Source organism: Macaca nemestrina, chromosome 1 (assembly GCF_043159975.1).
Source record: "Macaca nemestrina isolate mMacNem1 chromosome 1, mMacNem.hap1, whole genome shotgun sequence".
Classification (NCBI taxonomy): Eukaryota; Metazoa; Chordata; class Mammalia; order Primates; family Cercopithecidae; genus Macaca; species Macaca nemestrina.
The window spans coordinates 20,892,186-20,904,635 of NC_092125.1; the positions used below are offsets into that span (position 1 = coordinate 20,892,186).

General features: G+C 51.3%; 4 non-coding genes across 4 annotated transcripts; all 4 read left to right on the forward strand.

Moving 5' to 3' along the window:
• Positions 1-72: 72 nt before the first annotated feature.
• On the forward strand, positions 73-191 carry LOC139360386 (5S ribosomal RNA). Its single transcript, XR_011617723.1, has one exon. It is a non-coding gene; the product is annotated as a 5S ribosomal RNA (ribosomal RNA).
• A 2,794-nt stretch (positions 192-2,985) lies between these two features.
• Positions 2,986-3,104, forward strand: LOC139360387 (5S ribosomal RNA). The gene has a single exon (XR_011617726.1). It is a non-coding gene; the product is annotated as a 5S ribosomal RNA (ribosomal RNA).
• A 4,356-nt stretch (positions 3,105-7,460) lies between these two features.
• LOC139360388 (5S ribosomal RNA) lies at positions 7,461-7,579 on the forward strand. Its single transcript, XR_011617728.1, has one exon. It is a non-coding gene; the product is annotated as a 5S ribosomal RNA (ribosomal RNA).
• Positions 7,580-10,349: 2,770 nt separating this feature from the next.
• Positions 10,350-10,468, forward strand: LOC139360389 (5S ribosomal RNA). Its single transcript, XR_011617730.1, has one exon. It is a non-coding gene; the product is annotated as a 5S ribosomal RNA (ribosomal RNA).
• The last annotated feature ends 1,982 nt before the right edge of the window (positions 10,469-12,450 follow it).

Consider the following 12,450-nt stretch of genomic DNA (forward strand, 5'->3'; position numbering starts at 1 on the left):
TGGCGGTGCGGGCTGGAAGCCGGCGGGCATGGCTGGGCCGGGCTCTTGGGGCAGCCAGGCGCCTCTGCCGGCGTCTACGGCCATACCACCCTGAACGCGCCCGATCTCGTCTGATCTCGGAAGCTAAGCAGGGTCGGGCCTGGTTAGTACTTGGATGGGAGACCGCCTGGGAATACCGGGTGCTGTAGGCTTTTTGGCTTGCTTTCTTCTCTTTCTTTCTTTTCTACCTTCCTTTCTTCCCTTCTCTCACTCACTCTTCTTTCTTTCTTTCCTTCTTTCTCTCTTTCTTTCCTTTCTTTCTTTCTTTCTTTCCTTTTTTCTCTCTCTCCCTCTATCTCGCTCTTTCTCTCTCTTTTGCTTTCCTTCTTACTTTCATTCTTTTCTGTTTCTTCCCTTGCTATCTTTCCTTTCTTTCTTTGTCTCTCTCTCTTTCTTTCTTTCGTTCTGCTGTCTTTCCTTCTTTCTTTCTTTCTACCTATCTTTCTTTCTATCCTTCCTCCTTTCTTTCCTTCTTTCTTTCTCTCTCCCTCTCTCTTGCTTGCTCTTTCTTTCTTTCCTTCTTTCATTCTTTTCTTTTTCTTCCCTTGCTATCTTCCTTTTCTTTCTTCTCGTTCTTTCTTCTTTCTTTCTTTCCTTCTTTCTTTCTTTCTCCTATCTCTCTGTCCCTTTCTTTCTCTCTCTTTCTTTATTTCATTCTTTCCTTGTTTCTTGCTTTTCTTTCTCACTTTCTTTTCTTCCTTTCTCTTTCTTTCTTTCTTTCTTTCTTTCTTTCTTCTCTTTTTGCTCCTTTCTTTCTTTCTTTCCTTCCTTCTTTCTTTCTTTCCTTCCTTCTTTCTTTCTTTCCTTCCTTCTTTCTTTCTTTCCTTCCTTCTTTCTTTCTTTCCTTCTTTCTTTCTGTCTTTCCTTTTTCTTCCAGACGGAGTCTCGCTGTCACCCAGCCTGGAGTGCAGTGGCAAGATCTCGGCTCACTGCAAGCTCCGCCTCCCGGGTTCACGCCATTCTCCTGCCTCAGCCTCCCAAGCAGCTGGGACTACAGGCGCCCGCCACCACGCCCGGCTCATGTTTTGTAGTTTTAGTGGAGACGGGGTTTCACCGTGTTAGCCAGGCTGGTCTGGATCTCCTGACCTCGTGATCCACCCGCCTCGGCCTCCCAAAGTGCTGGCATTACAGGCGTGATCCACCGCGCCCGGCCTGCTGTAGGCTTTTGTGGCTTCCCCTCTCCCTCCCTTGCCCCTACTATCGCCATGCTTCCCAACCTCCCCGGACTCTGCTCCCCCCTTGTCGCCCGCCTACACCCCCGCCGCAGCCGGGGACCTCCTCCTGGGGGTCCGCCACCAAAGCACCACCGGGCAGCAGCATCCCACCGCTTGCGCCTCGCCGCCGCCCGGCCAGGAGCCCGGCTCCAGCCCTGGAGGGCAGGAGGCCGGACCCCAAAGGCGCAGGCGCGGGTTCCCTGCCGTTCCCGGCGCCTTCCCGCTCCCGGAACGCACAGGCGATTCAATCCATTCACCGGGCGGGCGCCGCCGCAACCTTCCAAACCGGGGGAAGGGGCGGGCAGGGCCAGCGGGTGCCACAGACGCCAGCCGAGACCTCCGCTCCAGAACGCAGGGGCTGCTTTATCCGGGGGAAGGACATTGCTTCGCCAGCAACCAGGAAAACAGTCCCTGTGCACCCGGATTCCCATTGCCACCAACTTCGCGTAAACTCCAGTCCCGAGGACACGCCAGAGACCCAGGCCTCGGGCCCCGTGGGCACGCCCGGTGCCACGGCTCCCGCCAAAAGGGCGGGCGCACTCTGCAAATCAAGGGGCCCACCGCACCGCACCAAGAGCACAGGGAGGTGCCAACACAGGAAGGAGCCTACGAAACCCACCCCCAAAGCAAGCAATTAATCCAAGACAAAACCCGTCTCAGCGCTCCGTTGCTCCTCTCGCATGGACGGCCTGGCCACCCTGTTCTGGCCCAGCCCAAGCCCCCTCCACCCTATCCCGGCCTGCTCAAAAGGGCCCTGCCTACGGGAGCAGGGCGCTCCCTCTCCAAGGCTCTATCGCTCTCGCTCTCTAGCTCCCTGCCCCTCTCTCTTCTGGGTTTGCCCCTGCACCTCGCGCTATTTCTGTCGCCTTTCCTCTGTCTCTCCCTCTCTGTCTGTCTTTCTCGCTCTCTCTGTCCCTCTCTCTATCTCTGCCTCTCTGTCTCTTTCCCTCTCCACCTCCCCTGTCTCTCTCGATCGCTGTCTCTCTCCCTCCCTCGGTTTCAATCTCTCCATCTATCTCTTCCTTGCTCTCCTTCAAGCCGTTTGTGTGTGCACGTATGTGTGTGTGTGTGTGTGTGTGTGTGTGTGTGTCTGTGTCTGTGTCTGAGCGCGCGCGCGTGTGTGGGTTCCCGCGCGCGAGCGCCCGGGTGTGTCTGTGTGTGGGGCTGTGGATTTGCTGCTGGTGGTGGTGGGGTGTTTCTGGGTTTCTCTCAGCCCCTCTCGCCGGGGATCAGGCTGCCGGCTCTAGTGCCAGCCCGGGGCAAAGCAGGGCCATCCCCCAACACCCCAGCCCCCACGCCCTCTTGCCCACCGGCCGGGTCTTGGTCGGGACAAGCCACCGTGGTGGGGGCGTTGTGAGAAAAAGGCCAGGCGCGGCTGGGCCGGCTGTTCGCCCTTGGCCAGCCCTGACGCCTCTGGGGGTGTGGGCCAAGAGGGGGCCTCGCAGGAGCTCCCCAGCGGCCAGGGATCCAAAAGAATACCTCCACGACAGGGCGGAGGACCCGCCGGGGTCCCAGGATCGTGGGCCCTGGGCCCCGACGCCTCGGAGCACTCCCTGTTCCGAGCGGGCCCGACGTGGTGGAAGCTCGGGAGCTCGGCAGCCGGGAGAGGCAGCAGGCGAAGAGGCTCCGGGATCCCGATCCGAGCACGACGACCCCGGGCTGGCGGTGCGGGCTGGAAGCCGGCGGGCATGGCTGGGCCGGGCTCTTGGGGCAGCCAGGCGCCTCTGCCGGCGTCTACGGCCATACCACCCTGAACGCGCCCGATCTCGTCTGATCTCGGAAGCTAAGCAGGGTCGGGCCTGGTTAGTACTTGGATGGGAGACCGCCTGGGAATACCGGGTGCTGTAGGCTTTTTGGCTTGCTTTCTTCTCTTTCTTTCTTTTCTACCTTCCTTTCTTCCCTTCTCTCACTCACTCTTCTTTCTTTCTTTCCTTCTTTCTCTCTTTCTTTCCTTTCTTTCTTTCTTTCCTTCTTTCTTTCTCTCTCTCCCTCTTTCTATCTCGCTCTTTCTCTCTCTTGTGCTTTCCTTCTTACTTTCATTCTTTTCTGTTTCTCCCCTTGCTATCTTTCCTTTCTTTCTTTGTCTCTCTCTCTTTCTCTTTCTTTCTTCCTTCCTTCCTTTCTTCCTTCCTCTCTATCTCTCTATCACTCTTTCTTTCTTTCTTTCCTTCCTTCTTTCTTTCTCTTTGTTTTCTTTCTTTCTTTCCTTCTTTCTCTCTCTCTCTCTTTCTCACTCTTTCTCTCTTTCTTTCCTTCTTTTCTTTTTCTTCCTTTGCTATCTTTGTTTTCTTTCTTTCTCTTTTCTTTTCTTTCCTTCTTTCTTTCTTTCTCCTATCTCTCTGTCTCTTTCTTTCTCTTTCTCTTTCTTTATTTCGTTCTTTCCTTTTCTCTTGCTTTTCTTTCTTTCTCACTTTCTTCCTTTCTCTTTCTTTCTTTCTTTCATTCTTTCTTCGGTCTTTGCCTCTTTCTTCCTTTCTTTCTTTCCTTCTTACTTTCATTCTTTTCTTTTTCTTCCCTTACTATCTTTCCCTTCTTTCTTTCTCTCTCTTTCTTTCTCTCTCTTTCTTTCTCTCTCTCTCTTTCTCTCTCTTTCTTTCTTTCTTTCTTTTCTTTCTTTCTTTCTTTCTTTCTTTCTTTCTTTCTTTCTTTCTTTCTTTCTTTCTTTCTTTCTTTCCTACTTGGTTTCTTTCTTTCTTTCCTTTTTCTTCCAGACGGAGTCTCACTCTGTCACCCAACCTGGAGTGCAGTGGCAAGATCTGGGCCCACTGCAAGCTCCGCCTCCCGGGTTCACGCCATTCTCCTGCCTCAGCCTCCTGAGTAGCTGGGATTACAGGCATGCACCACCACACCTGGCTAATTTTGTATTTTTAGTAGAGACGGGGTTTCTCCATGTTGGTTAGCTTGGTCTTGGTCTGGAACTCCCAACTTCAGGCGATCCACCCACTTTCCCAAAGTGCTAGGATACCCAAAGTGCTAGGATTACAGGCGTGAGTCACCAGCGCCCGGTCAGACTAGGGGTATAGTTTTAGGCTTCTGCTTGGCTTTCCTTTTCTGTGATGAATTTCACCTCACAGTCTTAGGATATGGTGAGGAGTTTTAGGCATCGATCTTCATATGGGATATTATTCTACAGTTTTCTCTTGTAAAATCTTTGTCTTGCTTTGGTATCAGGGCAATTGTAGCCTCATAGAATGAGTTAGGGAATACTCCCTCCTCTTCAAGGTTTTGGCAGGATTAACAAGGATTACTATTCATTCTCTAAATATTTGATAGAGAAGTCAAGTCCAAGGCTTTTTTTTTTTTTTTTTTTTTTTTTTTTTTTTTTTTTTTTGGCAGGAGATATTGGGTTACTGATTCAGTCTCCTTACTAGTTACTCGTCTATTCAGATTTTCACTTTCTTTGTGATTTAGTCTTGGTAGGGTTCATGTTCCTAGGAATTTGTCCATTTCATCCAAGTTATCCAATATGTTGGTGTACAATTGTTCTTAGCACTCTCTTACAATCCTATTCATTTATTTCTTTGAGACAGGATCTCATCTGTCACCCAGGCTAGAGTGCAGTGGTGTGATCTAGGCTCATTACAACCTCCACCTCCCAGGTTCAAGCGATCCTCCTACCTCAGCCTCCTCAGTAGCTGGGACAACAGGCTTTTGCCATCAAGATGGGCTGAATTTTCTTCTTTCTTTCTTTCTTTCTTTCTTTAATTAATTTATTTTTTTTCTTTCCTTTTTATCTTTTTTTTTTTTTTTTTTTTTTTTTTTTTTTGTAGAGACCGGGTTTGACCATGTCTCCCAGGCTGGTCTTGAACTCCTGAGCTAAAGTGATTCACCTGCCTGAACCTCCCGAGTAGCTGGGATTACAGGGGCCTACCACCACACCCGGCTATTTTTTTTTTGTATTTTTAGTAGAGATGGTTTCACCATGTTGGCCAGGTTAGTCTTGAACTCCTAACCTCAAGTGATCTGCATGCCTCGGCCTCCCAAAGTGCTGGGATTATAGGTGTGAGCCACTTCACCCTGCCAATCGTTTTCATTTTGACTGGATCCAATAGTAATGTCCCCACTTCCATTTCTGATTTTAGTAATTTGAGTATTCTCTCTTTTTTTCTTAGTCACTCCATAAAGTTTGTCAATTTTATCTTTTAAAAAACCAACTTTCAGTTTTGTTGATTTTCTCCATTTTTGTATTTTCTGTTTTATTTATTTCTGAATTAATCTTTCTTTCTTTCCTTCCTAGGGTTTAATTTGTTCTTTTCTAGTGCCTAAAGTGTAAATTTAGAGTGCTAATTTGAGGTCCTTTGGGTGTTTTTTGTTTTGTTTCCTTTTGAGAGGGAGTCTCGCTCTTGTTGGCCAGGCTGGAGTGCAATGGTGCGATCTCGGCTCACTGCAACCTCTGCCTCCCAGGTTTAAGCAATTCTCTTGCTTCAGCCTCCCAAGTCGCTGGGATTACAGGCGCCTGCCACCACAACCGGCTAATTTTGTATTTTCAGCAGAGACAGGGTTTCTCCCTGTTGTTCAGGCTAGTCTCGAACTCCTGACCTCAGGTGATTGGCTCACCTCAGCCTCCCAAAGTGCTGGGATTACAGGCATTAACCGCGACGCCTGGCTTTCTTTAGGTTTTTTTCATGTAAGCATTTCACACTATAAATTTCCCTGTTAGCACTGCTTTCACTGCATCCCAAAGTTTGGCTATGCTGTGTTTTCATTTTCATTCATTTCTGAGTACAGCTGAGCCTTGAACAACATGGGTTTGAACTGCAAGGGTGCACTTATACAGGAATTGTTTTCAATAAGTACAGTAGGTCCTCTGATTTCATTAATTCTGCATCTGTAACCAAAGGCAGATTGAAAATACAGTCTTCACAGAGCGCAAACCCTGAGGATACAGCGGCCTAACTTTTTTAATGCCCAGGTTTTACAGGGCCAACTGCAAGACTTGACTCTGTGTGGATTTTGGCCTACTTATGGGGTCCTGGAACCAATCCCCTGTGGATACTGACACCCAACTGTATTTTCTGATTTCTCTTGTGGTTTCTTCTTTAACCCATTGGTTGTTTAAGAAAATATCTGAATCTCTTCAAATACCTGAGACTGGATAATTTATTAAAAAGAGACATTTATTTCTCTCAGTTCTCAAGGCTGGGGTGTCCAAGGTCAAGTCATCAGCCCATTCAGTGTCTAAGGAGGGCCCAGTCTCTCCTTCCAAGATGACACAACGTTGCTTCATCTTTCAGAGGGGAAGAACATTGTGTCCCCACACGGAGGAGACGGAGGGAATGAACCCACTCAAGTCCTTTTCTAAGGGCTCTAATTTCATCCATAAGGACTTCTACCCTCATGAGATAATCGCCTCCTAAAGAATCCACCTTTTTACCCTTTTTTTTTTTTTGAGACAGGGTCTCATTGTATTGCCCCTACGGCAGCGCAGTAGCCTGTAGCCTGATCATGGCTCACTGCAGCCTTGACCTCCCAGGCTCAACCAGTCCTCCTGCTTCAGCCTCCTGAGTAGCTGGGACTACAGGCCTGCACCACCACGCCCACCGAATTTGGTGTTTATTCTAGAGACAAGTTTTGCCATTTTGCCCTGGCTGGTCTTGAACTCCTGGGCTCGAACAATCTGACTGCCTTTCCCTTCCAAAGTGCTGGGATGACAGCGTTAGCCACCACCCCAGGCCAGTGCCCACCTCTTAATACTATCATATTGGCAAATAAATTTCAGCATATAAATTTTGGGGGACATTCAGACCATAGCAGTGTGTTCTTTACTTTCCAAAAAGAAAACAGGTCAGTTTATCAGTTTTCCTTGTATTATTGATTTTTAACTCGATTTTGTTGTGGTCAGAGAAGACATTTGATAATACGCTGTTCGCCCTTCGCCAGCCTCGACGACTCTGGGTGAGGGGGCAAGAGGGGGCCTCGCAGGATTCCTGAGCGGCAGGGATCCCAAAGAATACCTGCGCGACAGCGCGGAGGACCCGACGGGGTCCCAGGATCGTGGGCTGTGGGCCCTGACGCCTCGGAGCACTCCCTGTTCCGAGCGGGCCCGACGTGGTGGAAGCTCGGGAGCTCGGCAGCCGGGAGAGGCAGCAGGCGAAGAGGCTCCGGGATCCCGATCCGAGCACGACGACCCCGGGCTGGCGGTGCGGGCTGGAAGCCGGCGGGCATGGCTGGGCCGGGCTCTTGGGGCAGCCAGGCGCCTCTGCCGGCGTCTACGGCCATACCACCCTGAACGCGCCCGATCTCGTCTGATCTCGGAAGCTAAGCAGGGTCGGGCCTGGTTAGTACTTGGATGGGAGACCGCCTGGGAATACCGGGTGCTGTAGGCTTTTTGGCTTGCTTTCTTCTCTTTCTTTCTTTTCTACCTTCCTTTCTTCCCTTCTCTCACTCACTCTTCTTTCTTTCTTTCCTTCTTTCTCTCTTTCTTTCCTTTCTTTCTTTCTTTCTTTCCTTTTTTCTCTCTCTCCCTCTATCTCGCTCTTTCTCTCTCTTTTGCTTTCCTTCTTACTTTCATTCTTTTCTGTTTCTTCCCTTGCTATCTTTCCTTTCTTTCTTTGTCTCTCTCTCTTTCTTTCTTTCGTTCTGCTGTCTTTCCTTCTTTCTTTCTTTCTACCTATCTTTCTTTCTATCCTTCCTCCTTTCTTTCCTTCTTTCTTTCTCTCTCCCTCTCTCTTGCTTGCTCTTTCTTTCTTTCCTTCTTTCATTCTTTTCTTTTTCTTCCCTTGCTATCTTCCTTTTCTTTCTTCTCGTTCTTTCTTCTTTCTTTCTTTCCTTCTTTCTTTCTTTCTCCTATCTCTCTGTCCCTTTCTTTCTCTCTCTTTCTTTATTTCATTCTTTCCTTGTTTCTTGCTTTTCTTTCTCACTTTCTTTTCTTCCTTTCTCTTTCTTTCTTTCTTTCTTTCTTCTCTTTTTGCTCCTTTCTTTCTTTCTTTCTTTCCTTCCTTCTTTCTTTCTTTCCTTCCTTCTTTCTTTCTTTCCTTCCTTCTTTCTTTCTTTCCTTCTTTCTTTCTGTCTTTCCTTTTTCTTCCAGACGGAGTCTCGCTGTCACCCAGCCTGGAGTGCAGTGGCAAGATCTCGGCTCACTGCAAGCTCCGCCTCCCGGGTTCACGCCATTCTCCTGCCTCAGCCTCCCAAGCAGCTGGGACTACAGGCGCCCGCCACCACGCCCGGCTCATGTTTTGTAGTTTTAGTGGAGACGGGGTTTCACCGTGTTAGCCAGGCTGGTCTGGATCTCCTGACCTCGTGATCCACCCGCCTCGGCCTCCCAAAGTGCTGGCATTACAGGCGTGATCCACCGCGCCCGGCCTGCTGTAGGCTTTTGTGGCTTCCCCTCTCCCTCCCTTGCCCCTACTATCGCCATGCTTCCCAACCTCCCCGGACTCTGCTCCCCCCTTGTCGCCCGCCTACACCCCCGCCGCAGCCGGGGACCTCCTCCTGGGGGTCCGCCACCAAAGCACCACCGGGCAGCAGCATCCCACCGCTTGCGCCTCGCCGCCGCCCGGCCAGGAGCCCGGCTCCAGCCCTGGAGGGCAGGAGGCCGGACCCCAAAGGCGCAGGCGCGGGTTCCCTGCCGTTCCCGGCGCCTTCCCGCTCCCGGAACGCACAGGCGATTCAATCCATTCACCGGGCGGGCGCCGCCGCAACCTTCCAAACCGGGGGAAGGGGCGGGCAGGGCCAGCGGGTGCCACAGACGCCAGCCGAGACCTCCGCTCCAGAACGCAGGGGCTGCTTTATCCGGGGGAAGGACATTGCTTCGCCAGCAACCAGGAAAACAGTCCCTGTGCACCCGGATTCCCATTGCCACCAACTTCGCGTAAACTCCAGTCCCGAGGACACGCCAGAGACCCAGGCCTCGGGCCCCGTGGGCACGCCCGGTGCCACGGCTCCCGCCAAAAGGGCGGGCGCACTCTGCAAATCAAGGGGCCCACCGCACCGCACCAAGAGCACAGGGAGGTGCCAACACAGGAAGGAGCCTACGAAACCCACCCCCAAAGCAAGCAATTAATCCAAGACAAAACCCGTCTCAGCGCTCCGTTGCTCCTCTCGCATGGACGGCCTGGCCACCCTGTTCTGGCCCAGCCCAAGCCCCCTCCACCCTATCCCGGCCTGCTCAAAAGGGCCCTGCCTACGGGAGCAGGGCGCTCCCTCTCCAAGGCTCTATCGCTCTCGCTCTCTAGCTCCCTGCCCCTCTCTCTTCTGGGTTTGCCCCTGCACCTCGCGCTATTTCTGTCGCCTTTCCTCTGTCTCTCCCTCTCTGTCTGTCTTTCTCGCTCTCTCTGTCCCTCTCTCTATCTCTGCCTCTCTGTCTCTTTCCCTCTCCACCTCCCCTGTCTCTCTCGATCGCTGTCTCTCTCCCTCCCTCGGTTTCAATCTCTCCATCTATCTCTTCCTTGCTCTCCTTCAAGCCGTTTGTGTGTGCACGTATGTGTGTGTGTGTGTGTGTGTGTGTGTGTGTGTCTGTGTCTGTGTCTGAGCGCGCGCGCGTGTGTGGGTTCCCGCGCGCGAGCGCCCGGGTGTGTCTGTGTGTGGGGCTGTGGATTTGCTGCTGGTGGTGGTGGGGTGTTTCTGGGTTTCTCTCAGCCCCTCTCGCCGGGGATCAGGCTGCCGGCTCTAGTGCCAGCCCGGGGCAAAGCAGGGCCATCCCCCAACACCCCAGCCCCCACGCCCTCTTGCCCACCGGCCGGGTCTTGGTCGGGACAAGCCACCGTGGTGGGGGCGTTGTGAGAAAAAGGCCAGGCGCGGCTGGGCCGGCTGTTCGCCCTTGGCCAGCCCTGACGCCTCTGGGGGTGTGGGCCAAGAGGGGGCCTCGCAGGAGCTCCCCAGCGGCCAGGGATCCAAAAGAATACCTCCACGACAGGGCGGAGGACCCGCCGGGGTCCCAGGATCGTGGGCCCTGGGCCCCGACGCCTCGGAGCACTCCCTGTTCCGAGCGGGCCCGACGTGGTGGAAGCTCGGGAGCTCGGCAGCCGGGAGAGGCAGCAGGCGAAGAGGCTCCGGGATCCCGATCCGAGCACGACGACCCCGGGCTGGCGGTGCGGGCTGGAAGCCGGCGGGCATGGCTGGGCCGGGCTCTTGGGGCAGCCAGGCGCCTCTGCCGGCGTCTACGGCCATACCACCCTGAACGCGCCCGATCTCGTCTGATCTCGGAAGCTAAGCAGGGTCGGGCCTGGTTAGTACTTGGATGGGAGACCGCCTGGGAATACCGGGTGCTGTAGGCTTTTTGGCTGGCTTTTTGGCTTGCTTTTTGTTTTGCTTTTTGGCTTGCTTTCTTCTCTTTCTTTCTTTTTACCTTCCTTTCTTCCCTTCTCTCACTCACTCTTCTTTCTTTCTTTCCTTCTTTCTCTCTTTCTTTCCTTTCTTTCTTTCTTTCTTTCCTTTTTTCTCTCTCTCCCTCTATCTCGCTCTTTCTCTCTCTTTTGCTTTCCTTCTTACTTTCATTCTTTTCTGTTTCTTCCCTTGCTATCTTTCCTTTCTTTCTTTGTCTCTCTCTCTTTCTTTCTTTCGTTCTGCTGTCTTTCCTTCTTTCTTTCTTTCTACCTATCTTTCTTTCTATCCTTCCTCCTTTCTTTCCTTCTTTCTTTCTTTCTCTCTCCCTCTCTCTTGCTTGCTCTTTCTTTCCTTCTTTCATTCTTTTCTTTTTCTTCCCTTGCTATCTTCCTTTTCTTTCTTCTCGTTCTTTCTTCTTTCTTTCTTTCCTTCTTTTTTTGTTTCTCCTATCTCTCTGTCTCTTTCTTTCTCTCTCTTTCTTTATTTCGTTCTTTCCTTGTTTCTTGCTATTCTTTCTCACTTTCTTTTCTTCCTTTCTCTTTCTTTCTTTCTTTCTTCTCTCTTTGCTCCTTTCTTTCTTTGTTTTCTTTCTTTCTTTCTTTCTTTCTTTCTTTCTTTCTTTCTTTCTTTCTTTCTTTCTTTCTTTCCTTCCTTCCTTCTTTCTTTCTTTCCTTCCTTCTTTCTTTCTTTCCTTCTTTCTTTCTGTCTTTCCTTTTTCTTCCAGACAGAGTCTCGCTGTCACCCAGCCTGGAGTGCAGTGGCAAGATCTCGGCTCACTGCAAGCTCCGCCTCCCGGGTTCACGCCATTCTCCTGCCTCAGCCTCCCAAGCAGCTGGGACTACAGGCGCCCGCCACCACGCCCGGGTCATGTTTTGTAGTTTTAGTGGAGACGGGGTTTCACCGTGTTAGCCAGGCTGGTCTGGATCTCCTGACCTCGTGATCCACCCGCCTCGGCCTCCCAAAGTGCTGGGATTACAGGCGTGATCCACCGCGCCCGGCCTGCTGTAGGCTTTTGTGGCCTCCCCTCTCCGTCCCTTGCCCCTACTATCGCCATGCTTCCCAACCTCCCCTGACTCTGCTCTCCCTTTGTCACCCACCTACACCGCTGGGGACCTCCTTCTGAGGGTCTTCCACGAAAGCACCACCGAGCAGGGGCATCCCATTGCTTCAGCCTCGCCGTCGCCTTTCCGGGAGCCAGGCTCCAGCTGGATGCATATCTGATTGTCTCCTTTGGGTAGGCTCATCAAAAGCTCTAAGAATGCAATGGTTTGTCTCTAACCTACCTGTGACCTCGAAGCTCCCTGCTGCTTTGCTTTGAGTCTTTCTCTTTGCTTCAAGTTGTCCTGCGTTTCCAGATGCAATCAATGTACTTCTTACATATATTGATTGATGTCTCATGTCTTCCTAAAATCTATAAAACCAAGCTGTGCCCCAACCACCTTGGGCACATGTAGTCAGGACTTCTTGAGGCTGCGTCACGTCCTCAACCTTGGCAAAATAAACTTTCTAAATTAAGTAAATAAACTCAGAGTTGTCTCAGATTTTCTGGGTTGACACATACATATAAAGATTACCAGATTGTTTTGTTTCTGCCGAATCTGGACCTGATGTTAAAATTGGATTTTTTTTTTTTTTTAGTCCGTTTCCTATGAATTAACATTGCCCTTCAGCTACAGGCCAGATGACTCCCTTCCCAACTGTGATGGAGCCTTCCTCACTGAATGGAGGAGGCAGGGAAGAGAAGAAGAATATGACCTGCTTGTGGGCAAGCCAGCTCTGGAAGAGCTAAACCTCACAGGCTCATCCCCTTTGCTTAATCTCGCCTGTAAGATAAATCACTTTCGTAGAGAGGGTAAGCAGGAGGTGGCAGGGGGTATGGGAGCATCTGAGCAATGTCATGGAGCCACATGTTGTAGAGCTTGTAGAGACTTCA